Genomic DNA, 23,884 nt, shown 5'->3' on the forward strand with positions numbered 1-23,884 from the left:
CAGACTCATATACGTATACACTGTGATCTCTTGCACATGCTCAGTAGTAACTGGTACCTCAGACAGTGTGTGTATAACTGTATCATGTGACAGCCATCAGCCAATCACAGACTAGTATACGTATACACTGTCATCTCTTGCACATGCTCAGTAGTAACTGGTGCCTCAGACAGATTGCATATAACTGTATCATGTGACGGACATCAGCTAATCACAGACTCATATACGTATACACTGATCTCCTGCACATGCTCAATAGTAAATGGTGCCTCAGACAGTGTGCATATAACTGTATCATGTGACAGCCATCAGCCAATCACAGACATATGTATACACTGGATCTCCTGCACATGCTCAGTAGTAACTGGTGCCTCAGACAGTGTGCATATAACTGTATCATGTAACAGCCATCAGCTAATAACAGACTCGTATATGTATACACTGTGATCTCTTGCACATGCTCAGTAGTAACTGGTGCCTCAGACAGTGTGCATATAACTGTATCATGTGACAGCCATCAAGCTAATCACAGACTCATATACGTATACACTGATCTATTGCACATGCTCAGTAGTAACTGGCGCCTCAGAAAATGTGCATATAACTGTATCATGTGACAGCCATTAGCCAATCACAGACTCATATACGTATACACTGTAATCTCTTGCACATGCTCAGTACGAGCTGGTGCCTTAGAAAGTGTGCATATAACTGTATCATGTGACAGCCATCAGCTAATCACAGACTCATATACGTATACACTGTGATCTCTTGCACATGATCAGTAGTAACTTGTGCATCAGACAGTGTGCATATAATTGTATCATGTGACAGCCATCAGCCAATCACAGACTCATATATGTATACACTGTGATCTCTTGCACAAGCTCAGTAGTAACTGGTGCCTCAGACAGTGTGCATATAACTGTATCATGTGACAGCCATCAGCCAATCACAGACTCATATACATATACACTGTGATCTCTTGCACATGCTCAGTACGAGCTGGTGCCTTAGAAAGTGTGCATACAACTATCATGTGACAGCCATCAGATAATTTTAAAGAAGAACTAAATTATAAAGTCTCTTAAAACTGCTGCTCTATCTTGGTCATTTTGACTTTAGAATCTAAAATAATCCAGTGCTAGGGACTTCCGGAGTGGGCGGAGCTGAGGAGACACGCAAAGTTGGCGTCCTGTGCTAGAGATCAGCACCTCACCCGCTCAGCCCGATCTAGTGTCCGTTGGCTGGGGGAAAAAATTGCAATCCCTGCCTGGGACCTCTCACGCTGTAAGGAGTTTCCCCGCCGTGAGCTCCTTTGTGGTGGAAGTCACATTAGCTACTATTAGCCCGGTCGCTTGGGCTGCAACAGCCGGAACCCAAGTCGATAACCCGACAGTGTCTAAGCTTCTGGAGACAGGCAGAGGACAAAGAGGCTTAATAACATTGCCAGTAGGCCACCAAAGGCTTTAAAAAGGCAGGACGAGACAGGACAAACACCTCCCAGGATCCCAGCAGTGATCTGTGAGAAGCGTCAGCATGATGCTCAGCTTGTTTTTTCTAGACGTCCAAATTAAAGCGCATTGCAGAAGCCGTGTGCGGCTATCTAAAGGACTTGGTGGCCTGACCCTCTGAATTCCCTGCAAATACACTGGAAAATCAAACACTGTCCAGCACTTCCAATGTATTCATGTGAAAGCTGAGGGGGCCCGAAACGTGGTCTACATTTGTTCCCTCCTTGATGGAATAAACAAGATTTTAAAGCAAAATCCACAGTGCTGCTGTTTCTTTTTTATCTGCAAATACACTGGAGTGGGGAAGCGGAAACAGATAAGTAGTCTGGGTCTTCTTCTTCATTTTACTAAGCCTGTTTGTGCCTTATTTATCTGAAATACTTACATCTCCTTTACGCAGAATTCGTTCTGCCTAAACACAAAAAATTACAGAAATGTGAAGGAAGAATAAATAAAAGAGCTACGTGTCAAGGCAAAAAATTCCTGCCCATAGGGAAGTAGTTGTGAAGGAAACCCATTTGTCCTCCACTATGAACGGTTACATAAATGGTTCCTTTTTACAGAAATTTATAGAACCCCTTGCAAAAAAAAAAGAGAGAAAAAAAAGGAGGAAAAGAGGGTTTATGGAGCAGTCATATGACAGATCTGGCTAAGCATTTGAGTTAACCTACTCCCTTCCTCTACCACATTTGAAGGACATAACCACAAAATTGTTATAGTCCCTGTTAAAGCGTAAAATCCTGCATGGATCATAAATGTTTCTAAATGACTGGGGAACTGAACTTTGTTAACACTTCTAAATGACTCCCCATAACACAGGATTGTGAGACTTATTTGTATTTGTTTCTTAGGAAACTTGCTAATTATTTCATTTGTAAAGTTTGAACTGCTATGAGATCTGCTATGAAGTTGTCTGCTTAAAACTTGAAAACGCCATGTAAAGTCCTTACTAGACTATTAGTCTATCTCCTATATATCTTTTATATAGATGGTCACCTTTGCCATATGCCTCTGATTGAGTAGGTTCACTTGATAGATTTTTTTTCTCTAACTGCATGTTAGCAACTGTCAAAGGCGCCCCACAATATATTTAAGCCTCCACATTTAATAGGGGGAAGAGAGCCGAAGTTATATCTCTTTAGTTAAAGATATATATTATCCCCGGCTGGCTAAACTTCCTGTTGTAAAATTCTACTGTATATTAGACCTGCATCTTCTAAGACTCGTGACAAATCTGCTGTTTCAGGTCTGCCCTTACATAGCTGGTGTTTATTTTTGTTTTATTGTACCCTGGATGATATAAGTTAGCTGTAAAACAATTGTAAATCAATTCTTTAAGAGCTGTTTGCCAAAAGAATCTGAACAATTTTTTTAAAGCCGAAATACATTAGTTTGATTGTAAGGCTATATATTCTGATTACCGTACTATTGCTGTCACATTCATCAAAGAAGGTGAATTATTTATATATTCTCTATGTAAACTTGCACTGTATATATATGTTCACTAAGGTCTCCTGGTAAAGAAGGTGAATGATTTATATATTCTCTATGTAAACTTGCACTGTATATATATGTTCACTAAGGTCTCCTGGTAAAGAAGGTGAATGATTTCTATATTCTCTATGTAAACTTGCACTGTATATATATGTTCACTAAGGTCTCCTGGTAAAGAAGGTGAATGATTTATATATTCTCTATGTAAACTTGCACAGTATATATATGTTCACTAAGGTCTCCTGGTAAAGAAGGTGAATGATTTATATATTCTGTATGTAAACTTGCACTGTATATATATGTTCACTAAGGTCTCCTGGTAAAGAAAGGGAATGATTTATATATTCTCTATGTAAACTTGCACAGTATATATATGTTCACTAAGGTCTCCTGGTAAAAAGGTGAATGATTTATATATTCTCTATGTAAACTTGCACTGTATATATATGTTCACTAAGGTCTCCTGGTAAAGAAGGAGAATGATTTATATATTCTCTATGTAAACTTGCACTGTATATATATATGTTCACTAAGGTCTCCTGGTAAAGAAGGTGAATGATTTATATATTCTCTATGTAAACTTGCACTGTATATATATGTTCACTAAGGTCTCCTGGTAAAGAAGGGGAATGATTTATATATTCTCTATGTAAACTTGCACTGTATATATATGTTCACTAAGGTCTAATGGTAAAGAAGGTGAATGATTTATATTTTCTCTATGTAAACTTGCACTGTATATATATATGTTCACTAAGGTCTTCTGGTAAAGAAGGGGAATGATTTATATATTCTCTATGTAAACTTGCACTGTATATATATATGTTCACTAAGGTCTCCTGGTAAAGAAGGTGAATGATTTATATATTCTCTATGTAAACTTGCACAGTATATATATGTTCACTAAGGTCTCCTGGTAAAGAAGGTGAATGATTTATATATTCTCTATGTAAACTTGCACTGTATATATATGTTCACTAAGGTCTCCTGGTAAAGAAGGTGAATGATTTATATATATTCTCTATGTAAACTTGCACTGTATATATATATATGTTCACTAAGGTCTCCTGGTAAAGAAGGGGAATGATTTATATATTCTCTATGTAAACTTGCACTGTATATATATATATGTTCACTAAGGTCTCCTGGTAAAGAAGGTGAATGATTTATATATTCTCTATGTAAACTTGCACTGTATATATATGTTCACTAAGGTCTCCTGGTAAAGAAGGTGAATGATTTATATATTCTCTATGTAAACTTGCACTGTATATATATATATGTTCACTAAGGTCTCCTGGTAAAGAAGGGGAATGATTTATATATTCTCTATGTAAACTTGCACTGTATATATATATGTTCACTAAGGTCTCCTGGTAAAGAAGGTGAATGATTTATATATTCTCTATGTAAACTTGCACAGTATATATATGTTCACTAAGGTCTCCTGGTAAAGAAGGTGAATGATTTATATATTCTCTATGTAAACTTGCACTGTATATATATATATATATATATATGTTCACTAAGGTCTCCTGGTAAAGAAGGGGAATGATTTATATATTCTCTATGTAAACTTGCACTGTATATATATGTTCACTAAGGTCTCCTGGTAAAGAAGGGGAATGATTTATATATTCTCTATGTAAACTTGCACTGTATATATATGTTCACTAAGGTCTCCTGGTAAAGAAGGTGAATGATTTATATATTCTCTATGTAAACTTGCACTGTATATATATATATGTTCACTAAGGTCTCCTGGTAAAGAAGGGGAATGATTTATATATTCTCTATGTAAACTTGCACTGTATATATATATGTTCACTAAGGTCTCCTGGTAAAGAAGGTGAATGATTTATATATTCTCTATGTAAACTTGCACAGTATATATATGTTCACTAAGGTCTCCTGGTAAAGAAGGTGAATGATTTATATATTCTCTATGTAAACTTGCACTGTATATATATATATATATATATATGTTCACTAAGGTCTCCTGGTAAAGAAGGGGAATGATTTATATATTCTCTATGTAAACTTGCACTGTATATATATGTTCACTAAGGTCTCCTGGTAAAGAAGGGGAATGATTTATATATTCTCTATGTAAACTTGCACTGTATATATATATGTTCACTAAGGTCTCCTGGTAAAGAAGGAGAATTATTTATATATTCTCTATGTAAACTTGCACAGTATATATATGTTCACTAAGGTCTCCTGGTAAAGAAGGTGAATGATTTATATATTCTCTATGTAAACTTGCACTGTATATATATGTTCACTAAGGTCTCCTGGTAAAGAAGGGGAATGATTTCTATATTCTCTATGTAAACTTGCACTGTATATATATATATGTTCACTAAGGTCTCCTGGTAAAGAAGATGAATGATTTATATATTCTCTATGTAAACTTGCACTGTATATATATATGTTCACTAAGGTCTTCTGGTAAAGAAGGGGAATGATTTATATATTCTCTATATAAACTTGCACTGTATATATATATGTTCACTAAGGTCTCCTGGTAAAGAAGGTGAATGATTTATATATTCTCTATGTAAACTTGCACAGTATATATATGTTCACTAAGGTCTCCTGGTAAAGAAGGTGAATGATTTATATATTCTCTATGTAAACTTGCACTGTATATATATGTTCACTAAGGTCTCCTGGTAAAGAAGGTGAATGATTTATATATTCTCTATGTAAACTTGCACTGTATATATATATATGTTCACTAAGGTCTCCTGGTAAAGAAGGGGAATGATTTATATATTCTCTATGTAAACTTGCACTGTATATATATATATGTTCACTAAGGTCTCCTGGTAAAGAAGGTGAATGATTTATATATTCTCTATGTAAACTTGCACTGTATATATATGTTCACTAAGGTCTCCTGGTAAAGAAGGTGAATGATTTATATATTCTCTATGTAAACTTGCACTGTATATATATATGTTCACTAAGGTCTCCTGGTAAAGAAGGTGAATGATTTATATATTCTCTATGTAAACTTGCACAGTATATATATGTTCACTAAGGTCTCCTGGTAAAGAAGGTGAATGATTTATATATTCTCTATGTAAACTTGCACTGTATATATATATATATATATATATATATATGTTCACTAAGGTCTCCTGGTAAAGAAGGGGAATGATTTATATATTCTCTATGTAAACTTGCACTGTATATATATGTTCACTAAGGTCTCCTGGTAAAGAAGGGGAATGATTTATATATTCTCTATGTAAACTTGCACTGTATATATATATGTTCACTAAGGTCTCCTGGTAAAGAAGGAGAATTATTTATATATTCTCTATGTAAACTTGCACAGTATATATATGTTCACTAAGGTCTCCTGGTAAAGAAGGTGAATGATTTATATATTCTCTATGTAAACTTGCACTGTATATATATGTTCACTAAGGTCTCCTGGTAAAGAAGGGGAATGATTTCTATATTCTCTATGTAAACTTGCACTGTATATATATATATGTTCACTAAGGTCTCCTGGTAAAGAAGATGAATGATTTATATATTCTCTATGTAAACTTGCACTGTATATATATGTTCACTAAGGTCTCCTGGTAAAGAAGGTGAATGATTTATATATTCTCTATGTAATCTTGCACTGTATATATATGTTCACTAAGGTCTCCTGGTAAAGAAGGTGAATGATTTATATATTCTCTATGTAAACTTGCACAGTATATATATGTTCACTAAGGTCTCCTGGTAAAGAAGATGAATGATTTATATATTCTCTATGTAAACTTGCACTGTATATATATGTTCACTAAGGTCTCCTGGTAAAGAAGGTGAATGATTTATATATTCTCTATGTAAACTTGCACTGTATATATATATATGTTCACTAAGGTCTCCTGGTAAAGAAGGTGAATGATTTATATATTCTCTATGTAAACTTGCACTGTATATATATATGTTCACTAAGGTCTCCTGGTAAAGAAGGTGAATGATTTATATTTTCTCTATGTAAACTTGCACTGTATATATATGTTCACTAAGGTCTCCTGGTAAAGAAGGAGAATGATTTATATATTCTCTATGTAAACTTGCACTGTATATATATGTTCACTAAGGTCTCCTGGTAAAGAAGGGGAATGATTTATATATTCTCTATGTAAACTTGCACTGTATATATATGTTCACTAAGGTCTCCTGGTAAAGAAGGTGAATGATTTATATATTCTCTATGTAAACTTGCACTGTATATATATGTTCACTAAGGTCTCCTGGTAAAGAAGGTGAATGATTTATATATTCTCTATGTAAACTTGCACTGTATATATATGTTCACTAAGGTCTCCTGGTAAAGAAGGTGAATGATTTATATATTCTCTATGTAAACTTGCACAGTATATATATGTTCACTAAGGTCTCCTGGTAAAGAAGGGGAATGATTTATATATTCTCTATGTAAACTTGCACTATATATATATATGTTCACTAAGGTCTTCTGGTAAAGAAGGTGAATGATTTATATATTCTCTATGTAAACTTGCACTGTATATATATGTTCACTAAGGTCTCCTGGTAAAGAAGGTGAATGATTTATATATTCTCTATGTAAACTTGCACAGTATATATATGTTCACTAAGGTCTCCTGGTAAAGAAGGTGAATGATTTATATATTCTCTATGTAAACTTGCACTGTATATATATGTTCACTAAGGTCTCCTGGTAAAGAAGGGGAATGATTTATATATTCTCTATGTAAACTTGCACAGTATATATATGTTCACTAAGGTCTCCTGGTAAAAAGGTGAATGATTTATATATTCTCTATGTAAACTTGCACTGTATATATATGTTCACTAAGGTCTCCTGGTAAAGAAGGAGAATGATTTATATATTCTCTATGTAAACTTGCACTGTATATATATATGTTCACTAAGGTCTCCTGGTAAAGAAGGTGAATGATTTATATATTCTCTATGTAAACTTGCACTGTATATATATATATGTTCACTAAGGTCTCCTGGTAAAGAAGGGGAATGATTTATATATTCTCTATGTAAACTTGCACTGTATATATATGTTCACTAAGGTCTCCTGGTAAAGAAGGTGAATGATTTATATTTTCTCTATGTAAACTTGCACTGTATATATATATGTTCACTAAGGTCTTCTGGTAAAGAAGGGGAATGATTTATATATTCTCTATGTAAACTTGCACTGTATATATATGTTCACTAAGGTCTCCTGGTAAAGAAGGGGAATGATTTATATATTCTCTATGTAAACTTGCACTGTATATATATATGTTCACTAAGGTCTCCTGGTAAAGAAGGTGAATGATTTATATATTCTCTATGTAAACTTGCACAGTATATATATGTTCACTAAGGTCTCCTGGTAAAGAAGGTGAATGATTTATATATTCTCTATGTAAACTTGCACTGTATATATATATGTTCACTAAGGTCTCCTGGTAAAGAAGGTGAATGATTTCTATATTCTCTATGTAAACTTGCACTGTATATATATGTTCACTAAGGTCTCCTGGTAAAGAAGGAGAATGATTTATATATTCTCTATGTAAACTTGCACTGTATATATATATATATATATATATATGTTCACTAAGGTCTCCTGGTAAAGAAGGGGAATGATTTATATATTCTCTATGTAAACTTGCACTGTATATATATGTTCACTAAGGTCTCCTGGTAAAGAAGGGGAATGATTTATATATTCTCTATGTAAACTTGCACTGTATATATATATGTTCACTAAGGTCTCCTGGTAAAGAAGGTGAATGATTTATATATTCTCTATGTAAACTTGCACTGTATATATATATATATGTTCACTAAGGTCTCCTGGTAAAGAAGGGGAATGATTTATATATTCTCTATGTAAACTTGCACTGTATATATATATATGTTCACTAAGGTCTCCTGGTAAAGAAGGTGAATGATTTATATATTCTCTATGTAAACTTGCACTGTATATATATGTTCACTAAGGTCTCCTGGTAAAGAAGGTGAATGATTTATATATTCTCTATGTAAACTTGCACTGTATATATATATGTTCACTAAGGTCTCCTGGTAAAGAAGGTGAATGATTTATATATTCTCTATGTAAACTTGCACAGTATATATATGTTCACTAAGGTCTCCTGGTAAAGAAGGTGAATGATTTATATATTCTCTATGTAAACTTGCACTGTATATATATATATATATATATGTTCACTAAGGTCTCCTGGTAAAGAAGGGGAATGATTTATATATTCTCTATGTAAACTTGCACTGTATATATATGTTCACTAAGGTCTCCTGGTAAAGAAGGGGAATGATTTATATATTCTCTATGTAAACTTGCACTGTATATATATATGTTCACTAAGGTCTCCTGGTAAAGAAGGAGAATTATTTATATATTCTCTATGTAAACTTGCACAGTATATATATGTTCACTAAGGTCTCCTGGTAAAGAAGGTGAATGATTTATATATTCTCTATGTAAACTTGCACTGTATATATATGTTCACTAAGGTCTCCTGGTAAAGAAGGGGAATGATTTCTATATTCTCTATGTAAACTTGCACTGTATATATATATATGTTCACTAAGGTCTCCTGGTAAAGAAGATGAATGATTTATATATTCTCTATGTAAACTTGCACTGTATATATATGTTCACTAAGGTCTCCTGGTAAAGAAGGTGAATGATTTATATATTCTCTATGTAAACTTGCACTGTATATATATGTTCACTAAGGTCTCCTGGTAAAGAAGGTGAATGATTTATATATTCTCTATGTAAACTTGCACAGTATATATATGTTCACTAAGGTCTCCTGGTAAAGAAGATGAATGATTTATATATTCTCTATGTAAACTTGCACTGTATATATATGTTCACTAAGGTCTCCTGGTAAAGAAGGTAAATGATTTATATATTCTCTATGTAAACTTGCACTGTATATATATGTTCACTAAGGTCTCCTGGTAAAGAAGGGGAATGATTTATATATTCTCTATGTAAACTTGCACTGTATATATATGTTCACTAAGGTCTCCTGGTAAAGAAGGTGAATGATTTATATATTCTCTATGTAAACTTGCACTGTATATATATGTTCACTAAGGTCTCCTGGTAAAGAAGATGAATGATTTATATATTCTCTATGTAAACTTGCACTGTATATATATGTTCACTAAGGTCTCCTGGTAAAGAAGGTGAATGATTTATATATTCTCTATGTAAACTTGCACAGTATATATATGTTCACTAAGGTCTCCTGGTAAAGAAGGGGAATGATTTATATATTCTCTATGTAAACTTGCACTATATATATATATGTTCACTAAGGTCTTCTGGTAAAGAAGGTGAATGATTTATATATTCTCTATGTAAACTTGCACTGTATATATATGTTCACTAAGGTCTCCTGGTAAAGAAGGTGAATGATTTCTATATTCTCTATGTAAACTTGCACTGTATATATATGTTCACTAAGGTCTCCTGGTAAAGAAGGAGAATGATTTATATATTCTCTATGTAAACTTGCACTGTATATATATGTTCACTAAGGTCTCCTGGTAAAGAAGGGGAATGATTTATATATTCTCTATGTAAACTTGCACTGTATATATATGTTCACTAAGGTCTCCTGGTAAAGAAGGTGAATGATTTATATATTCTCTATGTAAACTTGCACAGTATATATATGTTCACTAAGGTCTCCTGGTAAAAAGGTGAATGATTTATATATTCTCTATGTAAACTTGCACTGTATATATATGTTCACTAAGGTCTCCTGGTAAAGAAGGAGAATGATTTATATATTCTCTATGTAAACTTGCACTGTATATATATGTTCACTAAGGTCTCCTGGTAAAGAAGGTGAATGATTTATATATTCTCTATGTAAACTTGCACTGTATATATATATATATATGTTCACTAAGGTCTCCTGGTAAAGAAGGTGAATGATTTATATATTCTCTATGTAAACTTGCACTGTATATATATGTTCACTAAGGTCTCCTGGTAAAGAAGGAGAATTATTTATATATTCTCTATGTAAACTTGCACAGTATATATATATGTTCACTAAGGTCTCCTGGTAAAGAAGGTGAATGATTTATATATTCTCTATGTAAACTTGCACTGTATATATATGTTCACTAAGGTCTCCTGGTAAAGAAGGTGAATGATTTATATATTCTCTATGTAAACTTGCACAGTATATATATGTTCACTAAGGTCTCCTGGTAAAGAAGGGGAATGATTTATATATTCTCTATGTAAACTTGCACTATATATATATATGTTCACTAAGGTCTTCTGGTAAAGAAGGTGAATGATTTATATATTCTCTATGTAAACTTGCACTGTATATATATGTTCACTAAGGTCTCCTGGTAAAGAAGGTGAATGATTTCTATATTCTCTATGTAAACTTGCACTGTATATATATGTTCACTAAGGTCTCCTGGTAAAGAAGGGGAATGATTTATATATTCTCTATGTAAACTTGCACTGTATATATATATGTTCACTAAGGTCTCCTGGTAAAGAAGGGGAATGATTTATATATTCTCTATGTAAACTTGCACTGTATATATATGTTCACTAAGGTCTCCTGGTAAAGAAGGAGAATGATTTATATATTCTCTATGTAAACTTGCACTGTATATATATGTTCACTAAGGTCTCCTGGTAAAGAAGGGGAATGATTTATATATTCTCTATGTAAACTTGCACTGTATATATATGTTCACTAAGGTCTCCTGGTAAAGAAGGTGAATGATTTATATATTCTCTATGTAAACTTGCACAGTATATATATGTTCACTAAGGTCTCCTGGTAAAAAGGTGAATGATTTATATATTCTCTATGTAAACTTGCACTGTATATATATGTTCACTAAGGTCTCCTGGTAAAGAAGGAGAATGATTTATATATTCTCTATGTAAATTGCACTGTATATATATGTTCACTAAGGTCTCCTGGTAAAGAAGGTGAATGATTTATATATTCTCTATGTAAACTTGCACTGTATATATATATATATATGTTCACTAAGGTCTCCTGGTAAAGAAGGTGAATGATTTATATATTCTCTATGTAAACTTGCACTGTATATATATGTTCACTAAGGTCTCCTGGTAAAGAAGGAGAATTATTTATATATTCTCTATGTAAACTTGCACAGTATATATATGTTCACTAAGGTCTCCTGGTAAAGAAGGTGAATGATTTATATATTCTCTATGTAAACTTGCACTGTATATATATGTTCACTAAGGTCTCCTGGTAAAGAAGGGGAATGATTTATATATTCTCTATGTAAACTTGCACTGTATATATATGTTCACTAAGGTCTCCTGGTAAAGAAGGTGAATGATTTATATATTCTCTATGTAAACTTGCACTGTATATATATGTTCACTAAGGTCTCCTGGTAAAGAAGGAGAATTATTTATATATTCTCTATGTAAACTTGCACAGTATATATATGTTCACTAAGGTCTCCTGGTAAAGAAGGTGAATGATTTATATATTCTCTATGTAAACTTGCACTGTATATATATATATATATATATGTTCACTAAGGTCTCCTGGTAAAGAAGGGGAATGATTTATATATTCTCTATGTAAACTTGCACTGTATATATATGTTCACTAAGGTCTCCTGGTAAAGAAGGAGAATGATTTATATATTCTCTATGTAAACTTGCACTGTATATATATATGTTCACTAAGGTCTCCTGGTAAAGAAGGTGAATGATTTATATATTCTCTATGTAAACTTGCACTGTATATATATGTTCACTAAGGTCTCCTGGTAAAGAAGGTGAATGATTTATATATTCTCTATGTAAACTTGCACTGTATATATATGTTCACTAAGGTCTCCTGGTAAAGAAGGTGAATGATTTATACATTCTCTATGTAAACTTGCACTATATATATATATGTTCACTAAGGTCTCCTGGTAAAGAAGGAGAATGATTTATATATTCTCTATGTAAACTTGCACTGTATATATATGTTCACTAAGGTCTCCTGGTAAAGAAGGTGAATGATTTCTATATTCTCTATGTAAACTTGCACTGTATATATATGTTCACTAAGGTCTCCTGGTAAAGAAGGAGAATGATTTATATATTCTCTATGTAAACTTGCACTGTATATATATATATATATATATATGTTCACTAAGGTCTCCTGGTAAAGAAGGGGAATGATTTATATATTCTCTATGTAAACTTGCACTGTATATATATGTTCACTAAGGTCTCCTGGTAAAGAAGGGGAATGATTTATATATTCTCTATGTAAACTTGCACTGTATATATATATATGTTCACTAAGGTCTCCTGGTAAAGAAGGTGAATGATTTATATATTCTCTATGTAAACTTGCACTGTATATATATGTTCACTAAGGTCTCCTGGTAAAGAAGGTGAATGATTTATATTTTCTCTATGTAAACTTGCACTGTATATATATGTTCACTAAGGTCTCCTGGTAAAGAAGGTGAATGATTTATATATTCTCTATGTAAATTTGCACTATATATATATATGTTCACTAAGGTCTCCTGGTAAAGAAGGGGAATGATTTATATATTCTCTATGTAAACTTGCACAGTATATATATGTTCACTAAGGTCTCCTGGTAAAGAAGGTGAATGATTTATATATTCTCTATGTAAACTTGCACAGTATATATATGTTCACTAAGGTCTCCTGGTAAAGAAGGGGAATGATTTATATATTCTCTATGTAAACTTGCACTGTATATATATGTTCACTAAGGTCTCCTGGTAAAGAAGGAGAATGATTTATATATTCTCTATGTAAACTTGCACTGTATATATATGTTCACTAAGGTCTCCTGGTAAAGAAGGGGAATGATTTCTATATTCTCTATGTAAACTTGCACTGTATATATATGTTCACTAAGGTCTCCTGGTAAAGAAGGAGAATGATTTATATATTCTCTATGTAAACTTGCACTGTATATATATGTTCACTAAGGTCTCCTGGTAAAAAGGTGAATGATTTATATATTCTCTATGTAAACTTGCACTGTATATATATGTTCACTAAGGTCTCCTGGTAAAGAAGGTGAATGATTTATATATTCTCTATGTAAACTTGCACTGTATATATATGTTCACTAAGGTCTCCTGGTAAAGAAGGTGAATGATTTATATATTCTCTGTGTAAACTTGCACTGTATATATATGTTCACTAAGGTCTCCTGGTAAAGAAGGAGAATGATTTATATATTCTCTATGTAAACTTGCACTGTATATATATGTTCACTAAGGTCTCCTGGTAAAGAAGGGGAATGATTTATATATTCTCTATGTAAACTTGCACTGTATATATATGTTCACTAAGGTCTCCTGGTAAAGAAGGGGAATGATTTATATATTCTCTATGTAAACTTGCACTGTATATATATGTTCACTAAGGTCTCCTGGTAAAGAAGATGAATGATTTATATATTCTCTATGTAAACTTGCACAGTATATATATGTTCACTAAGGTCTCCTGGTAAAGAAGGGGAATGATTTATATATTCTCTATGTAAACTTGCACTGTATATATATGTTCACTAAGGTCTCCTGGTAAAGAAGGTGAATGATTTATATATTCTCTATGTAAACTTGCACTGTATATATATATATATATATATATATGTTCACTAAGGTCTCCTGGTAAAGAAGGGGAATGATTTATATATTCTCTATGTAAACTTGCACTGTATATATATGTTCACTAAGGTCTCCTGGTAAAGAAGGTGAATGATTTCTATATTCTCTATGTAAACTTGCACTGTATATATATATGTTCACTAAGGTCTCCTGGTAAAGAAGGAGAATGATTTATATATTCTCTATGTAAACTTGCACTGTATATATATGTTCACTAAGGTCTCCTGGTAAAGAAGGTGAATGATTTATATATTCTCTATGTAAACTTGCACTGTATATATATGTTCACTAAGGTCTCCTGGTAAAGAAGGTGAATGATTTATATATTCTCTATGTAAACTTGCACTGTATATATATGTTCACTAAGGTCTCCTGGTAAAGAAGGTGAATGATTTATATATTCTCTATGTAAACTTGCACTGTATATATATATATGTTCACTAAGGTCTCCTGGTAAAGAAGGTGAATGATTTATATATTCTCTATGTAAACTTGCACTGTATATATATATGTTCACTAAGGTCTCCTGGTAAAGAAGGGGAATGATTTATATATTCTCTATGTAAACTTGCACTGTATATATATATATATGTTCACTAAGGTCTCCGGGTAAAGAAGGGGAATGATTTATATATTCTCTATGGAAACTTGCACTGTATATATATGTTCACTAAGGTCTCCTGGTAAAGAAGGGGAATGATTTCTATATTCTCTATGTAAACTTGCACTGTATATATATGTTCACTAAGGTCTCCTGGTAAAGAAGGGGAATGATTTCTATATTCTCTATGTAAACTTGCACTGTATATATATGTTCACTAAGGTCTCCTGGTAAAGAAGGTGAATGATTTATATATTCTCTATGTAAACTTGCACTGTATATATATGTTCACTAAGGTCTCCTGGTAAAGAAGGTGAATGATTTATATATTCTCTATGTAAACTTGCACTGTATATATATATATATATGTTCACTAAGGTCTCCTGGTAAAGAAGATGAATGATTTATATATTCTCTATGTAAACTTGCACTGTATATATATATATATATGTTCACTAAGGTCTCCTGGTAAAGAAGATGAATGATTTATATATTCTCTATGTAAACTTGCACAGTATATATATGTTCACTAAGGTCTCCTGGTAAAGAAGGGGAATGATTTCTATATTATCTATGTAAACTTGCACTGTATATATATATATGTTCACTAAGGTCTCCTGGTAAAGAAGGGGAATGATTTCTATATTCTCTATGTAAACTTGCACTGTATATATATGTTCACTAAGGTCTCCTGGTAAAGAAGGGGAATGATTTATATATTCTCTATGTAAACTTGCACTGTATATATATGTTCACTAAGGTCTCCTGGTAAAGAAGGAGAATGATTTATATATTCTCTATGTAAACTTGCACTGTATATATATGTTCACTAAGGTCTCCTGGTAAAGAAGGTGAATGATTTATATATTCTCTATGTAAACTTGCACTGTATATATATATATGTTCACTAAGGTCTCCTGGTAAAGAAGGGGAATTATTTATATATTCTCTATGTAAACTTGCACTGTATATATATGTTCACTAAGGTCTCCTGGTAAAGAAGGAGAATGATTTATATATTCTCTATGTAAACTTGCACTGTATATATATGTTCACTAAGGTCTCCTGGTAAAGAAGGGGAATGATTTATATATTCTCTATGTAAACTTGCACAGTATATATATGTTCACTAAGGTCTCCTGGTAAAGAAGGGGAATGATTTATATATTCTCTATGTAAACTTGCACTGTATATATATGTTCACTAAGGTCTCCTGGTAAAGAAGGGGAATGATTTATATATTCTCTATGTAAACTTGCACTGTATATATATGTTCACTAAGGTCTCCTGGTAAAGAAGGGGAATGATTTATATATTCTCTATGTAAACTTGCACAGTATATATATGTTCACTAAGGTCTCCTGGTAAAGAAGGGGAATGATTTATATATTCTCTATGTAAACTTGCACTGTATATATATATGTTCACTAAGGTCTCCTGGTAAAGAAGGTGAATGAGTTATATATTCTCTATGTAAACTTGCACTGTATATATATGTTCACTAAGGTCTCCTGGTAAAGAAGGTGAATGATTTATATATTCTCTATGTAAACTTGCACTGTATATATATATATATGTTCACTAAGGTCTCCTGGTAAAGAAGGGGAATGATTTATATATTCTCTATGTAAACTTGCACTGTATATATATATATGTTCACTAAGGTCTCCTGGTAAAGAAGGAGAATGATTTATATATTCTCTATGTAAACTTGCACTGTATATATATGTTCACTAAGGTCTCCTGGTAAAGAAGGGGAATGATTTATATATTCTCTATGTAAACTTGCACTGTATATATATGTTCACTAAGGTCTCCTGGTAAAGAAGGGGAATGATTTATATATTCTCTATGTAAACTTGCACTGTATATATATATATGTTCACTAAGGTCTCCTGGTAAAGAAGGTGAATGATTTATATATTCTCTATGTAAACTTGCACAGTATATATATGTTCACTAAGGTCTCCTGGTAAAGAAGGGGAATGATTTATATATTCTCTATGTAAACTTGCACTGTATATATATGTTCACTAAGGTCTCCTGGTAAAGAAGGGGAATGATTTATATATTCTCTATGTAAACTTGCACTGTATATATATATATGTTCACTAAGGTCTCCTGGTAAAGAAGGGGAATGATTTCTATATTCTCTATGTAAACTTGCACTGTATATATATGTTCACTAAGGTCTCCTGGTAAAGAAGGTGAATGATTTATATATTCTCTATGTAAACTTGCACTGTATATATATGTTCACTAAGGTCTCCTGGTAAAGAAGGTGAATGATTTATATATTCTCTATGTAAACTTGCACTGTATATATATGTTCACTAAGGTCTCCTGGTAAAGAAGGTGAATTATTTATATATTCTCTATGTAAACTTGCACTGTATATATATGTTCACTAAGGTCTCCTGGTAAAGAAGGTGAATGATTTATATATTCTCTATGTAAACTTGCACTGTATATATATGTTCACTAAGGTCTCCTGGTAAAGAAGGTGAATGATTTATATATTCTCTATGTAAACTTGCACAGTATATATATGTTCACTAAGGTCTCCTGGTAAAGAAGGTGAATGATTTATATATTCTCTATGTAAACTTGCACTGTATATATATGTTCACTAAGGTCTCCTGGTAAAGAAGGTGAATGATTTATATATTCTCTATGTAAACTTGCACTGTATATATATGTTCACTAAGGTCTCCTGGTAAAGAAGGTGAATGATTTATATATTCTCTATGTAAACTTGCACTGTATATATATGTTCACTAAGGTCTCCTGGTAAAGAAGGTGAATGATTTATATATTCTCTATGTAAACTTGCACTGTATATATATGTTCACTAAGGTCTCCTGGTAAAGAAGGGGAATGATTTCTATATTCTCTATGTAAACTTGCACTGTATATATATATGTTCACTAAGGTCTCCTGGTAAAGAAGGGGAATGATTTCTATATTCTCTATGTAAACTTGCACTGTATATATATGTTCACTAAGGTCTCCTGGTAAAGAAGGTGAATTATTTATATATTCTCTATGTAAACTTGCACTGTATATATATGTTCACTAAGGTCTCCTGGTAAAGAAGGGGAATGATTTATATATTCTCTATGTAAACTTGCACTGTATATATATGTTCACTAAGGTCTCCTGGTAAAGAAGGGGAATGATTTATATATTCTCTATGTAAACTTGCACTGTATATATATGTTCACTAAGGTCTCCTGGTAAAGAAGGTGAATGATTTATATATTCTCTATGTAAACTTGCACTGTATATATATGTTCACTAAGGTCTCCTGGTAAAGAAGGGGAATGATTTATATATTCTCTATGTAAACTTGCACAGTATATATATATGTTCACTAAGGTCTCCTGGTAAAGAAGGTGAATGATTTATATATTCTCTATGTAAACTTGCACAGTATATATATATATGTTCACTAAGGTCTCCTGGTAAAGAAGGTGAATGATTTATATATTCTCTATGTAAACTTGCACTGTATATATATGTTCACTAAGGTCTCCTGGTAAAGAAGGGGAATGATTTATATATTCTCTATGTAAACTTGCACAGTATATATATATGTTCACTAAGGTCTCCTGGTAAAGAAGGTGAATGATTTATATATTCTCTATGTAAACTTGCACAGTATATATATATGTTCACTAAGGTCTCCTGGTAAAGAAGGTGAATGATTTATATATTCTCTATGTAAACTTGCACAGTATATATATGTTCACTAAGGTCTCCTGGTAAAGAAGGGGAATGATTTATATATTCTCTATGTAAACTTGCACAGTATATATATGTTCACTAAGGTCTCCTGGTAAAGAAGGTGAATGATTTATATATTCTCTATGTAAACTTGCACTGTATATATATGTTCACTAAGGTCTCCTGGTAAAGAAGGGGAATGATTTATATATTCTCTATGTAAACTTGCACTTTATATATATGTTCACTAAGGTCTCCTGGTAAAGAAGGTGAATGATTTATATATTCTCTATGTAAACTTGCACTATATATATATATGTTCACTAAGGTCTCCTGGTAAAGAAGGTGAATGATTTATATATTCTCTATGTAAACTTGCACAGTATATATATATGTTCACTAAGGTCTCCTGGTAAAGAAGGAGAATGATTTATATATTCTCTATGTAAACTTGCACTGTATATATATGTTCACTAAGGTCTCCTGGTAAAGAAGGTGAATGATTTATATATTCTCTATGTAAACTTGCACAGTATATATATATGTTCACTAAGGTCTCCTGGTAAAGAAGGAGAATGATTTATATATTCTCTATGTAAACTTGCACTGTATATATATGTTCACTAAGGTCTCCTGGTAAAGAAGGAGAATGATTTATATATTCTCTATGTAAACTTGCACTGTATATATATATATATGTTCACTAAGGTCTCCTGGTAAAGAAGGTGAATGATTTATATATTCTCTATGTAAACTTGCACAGTATATATATGTTCACTAAGGTCTCCTGGTAAAGAAGGGGAATGATTTATATATTCTCTATGTAAACTTGCACTGTATATATATATATGTTCACTAAGGTCTCCTGGTAAAGAAGGGGAAGGTGGAAATTGAATTTCATCGTAATTAATTGGTATCTATTTTTAACACTTGTACCCACGATTAAGAAGATAGGCACCTTTAAGTATAAAACACTGCTACCTCTGAGTAGGAAAGGCTACATAGTAGAGGTTTTCCTACAGGGATAAAACACTATAGGTATTCCTAATATTTTTATATTGTCACTATATGGATAAGTATATAAGCAAGAGAACCAATTTGATGGAAAGGATTGCAGGCTGCACTGTAGATAGATAGTTAAAACAACAATTTATTGGATACAGTTTAAAAATATGAAGCACACATCATTGTATGTACACCCAAGCACACATTTTAATTTTCACAACAATATGTGATATGTTGTTGATAGATAAATATCCATTTATCTTAAGGGACAAAGGGGCCATATTATTACCGACCAAAGAGACTTTACTCAAATAAGAAAATAGGTAATTTAAAAAAAATAAATAATAAAAACATTTATATACAGTTCTAAATTCCTAGTAAGGAGAAATGTTTATACTATTCAGTTTCTAGGGTAAGCTATATATGTTGGTATTTATTCGAGAGAAAATATATATAGCAATATCTTAGTACATTCTATTTAACGCTATTTTTTATAAATGTTTTTATTATTTTTTTTTTCAAATTACCTATGTTCTTATTTGAGTAAAGTCTCTTTGGTCGGTAATAATATGGCCCCTTTGTCCCTTAAGATAAATGGATATTTATCTATCAACAACATATCACATATTGTTGTGAAAATTAAAATGTGACTAAGTGTCTAAGGGGTTAAATTAACCTTACCGGTATAAAGGGCAGTACAGGGAATCAGCTGCTATCCCTGATGAAGTGCTTTTTGTAGCAGGAAACGCGTCGGAGAGCAGCCTCTCCTGTGTGCTTGGGTGTACATACAATGATGTGTGCTTCATATTTTTAAACTGTATCCAATAAATTGTTGTTTTAACTATCTATCTACAGTGCAGCCTGCAATCCTTTCCATCAAATTGGTTCTCTTGCTCGTTCTTTCAGCGCTGGGAAATCGCTGTTTTGAAAGGATTGTGTATTCAGTCTAGGCTCTGAGGTGATAGTGCAAGTGTAAGTGCTGCTGGAAACGTGCAATCAATTGAGCTGAACAGCAGGTGTGTACAGCGTTCCGGATCACAAGGAGAGTAACAGAGTTTGTTAGCATCGAGCTTCCCCTCCCTGCAGTGAGTAGGACCGGCAGGACGCATTGTCTGAAGCTATAAGGTATTGTCCGGTGTGGGGGTTTATTGCCTTAACTTTGTGAAGAATTTGTTTATACCTTGTGAAGAAAAGAAAAGGAATTTTTGCAACAGACTGTACCTGTGTATTGTTGTATTATTGAATAAGTACCTGCTGTTTTACATGCTCTATATGTTCACATATACCTTGAGGCTCTATCACTAAGTCGTCACTTATATTGAGTATACCAGGATTCGATACGTGCCAAGTGTTGGGAGTGAACACATAAGGACATTTATCTGCTATGTACACAGCATATACATATTTACAGAATCACTATACGCTTGCACATAAACATCACTCAGAAAGAATCTAGCGTTACAGACCGTCTTGCCGATTATGGTGTACTTTGGAATTTTTGTATGAATGTTGATGCTGATCCTAAGTATATAAGCACACACAAGTATAAATCCCCTAAAATGCCTCCAAAATCAAAAGATAAAAAAGGAGAAATAGCCTAGATAACACTGATAGCCCCCCCGATAGAGAGCGCAGCACACAGCTATATTGATACTGAGGGTCTAGTTAAACAGATCTCAGATATCTTTCTCCCTCAATTTGAAGGTTTGAGGAAAGACCTCAGTACACTATCCCAGGATATGAAGCAAATTGTAAACACATTCACAGAGGCAGAAAATAGAGTGTCTGAAGTTGAAGACTTACTACAAATACATGATTCCATTGTTAAAACACAAACACAGAAAATCCAGATCTTACAAAACAGAATAGAGGGCATGGAGGATAGATCCCGCAGAAATAACTTAACAATAGTGGGATTGCCCGGGATAGTAGAATTTTAGGATCTGCTGGAATTTGCAACAACCACCTTGCCTCAAGGTCTGGGAATCTCTATAGATTCCCTCCCCATGGCAGTGGAAAGAGCACACAGAATCGGGATGGGGAGGGATAGGGGTGACGCCAAAATTTCTAAAAGATCTGTCATGATCAGATTCCTGAACTTCCAGGACAAACTCACAGTGCTTCACCAATACCGCAAAATGGTCCCTTTTCATATTAAAAGGGACACTGAACCCAAATTTTTTATTTTGTGATTCAGATAGAACCTGCAATTTTAAGCAACTCCTATTATCAAATTTTCTTCATTCTCTTGGTATGTTTATTTGAAATGTAAGAATGTAAGTTTAGATGCCAGCCCATTTTTGGTGAACAACCTGGGTTGTTCGTGCTGATTGATAAATTCATCTACCAATAAACAAGTGCTGTTCAGGGTTCTAAACCAAAACTTGGCTGGCTCCTTAGCTTAGATGCCTTCTTTTTCAAATAAAGATAGCAAGAGAACGAAGAAAAATTGATAATAGGAGTAAACTAGAAAGTTGCTTAAAATTGCATGCTCTATCTGAATCACAAAAGAAAACATTTGGGTTCAGTGTCCCTTTAAGGAACACCCCATTTTAATATTTCAAGACTACTCAGCTGAAACCTCCAGTAAGAGATGTGAAATGGCCCCACATTGTACTCAGCTCATAAATATGGGAATTATAACCTCTCTTATATACCCAGCAAAGTTAAGAATCCTTTATGACTCTAAAACCATAATCTTTAATAATGCTGAAGACACTAGAAAATTTATAGAAAGTGTGAAGCCTACTGCCTCGCAGACACTTTTTTAAGAATGGGTCGACATACTATTAGATCCTTCTAAACTATATAATGGATCTTCAGACTGTTGTTAAAAATTCTTCTTTTAACCTGTGTGTTAGTTTGTTTTTTTTCTCTCTCTCCTCTTCCTCTCCACATCGCCTCTGTTCCCTCCTCTCTCTGCCTACCAGATATAAAAGAGTGGTGTAATGAGGGATGCAATCAAATTCCTATCATGGAATGTCGGTGGAATCTCTTCCCCGATTAAAAGAAAACGTATTATTCCATATCTTAAAAGGTCCACCCCAGATATTGTATTTCTTCAGGAAACACACCTGAATAGGATGGGGTTGGAAAAACTGACCTGTGGCTGGGTGGGGGAGGTAATTTACACACCGGTGGTCTATAGGAAAAGGGAGGTGGCCTGCCTATTCCATAAAAATGTAGATTATCAAATTATATCTCAATTGGATCATGAGGAGGGCAGATTTGTCATCCTAGAAATTAAGATTCAGGGTATTCTTTTTGTTCTCTGTAACTTATATGCACCTAACGAATATTCCCCAGAATTTTGGCAGAATCTATTGCTAAAATTATTCAACTACAAGGACGCTAAATAGTGTAACAAATATAAAAAAACAGGCAGCTGAACTATGATCAAATTCTAAGCGCACATCCAACTAGTGCAGGCTAACAACAGGCTAACTAGTGCGGTTTTTGTCTTAATTAAAGGGAAGGGGTTATCACATTGTTTGTTATTTAAACTGCATTTGTTGCCATTTCACTTTGTCTGAGAAAGGGGATACTCTGTCTCCGAAACGTTAGACATTAAATGAATGTTTATGAAGGAAAGACCAGCGAGTGCAAGTTTTTGTTACGTTTATGCATTTTACACTAGCACCATGGCAAGTCGACCTGGATGTGAGAGTGCTCTTCTATGGGACTATATATATATATATATATATATATATATATATATATATATATATATACACATACACACATGTGGCCCTCGGTCTACGCCGGTTCAATTTGCGCCGTTTCAGAATAACAACCTTTTTTTCAGTCATGTGAC

Source organism: Bombina bombina, chromosome 7 (assembly GCF_027579735.1).
Source record: "Bombina bombina isolate aBomBom1 chromosome 7, aBomBom1.pri, whole genome shotgun sequence".
Classification (NCBI taxonomy): Eukaryota; Metazoa; Chordata; class Amphibia; order Anura; family Bombinatoridae; genus Bombina; species Bombina bombina.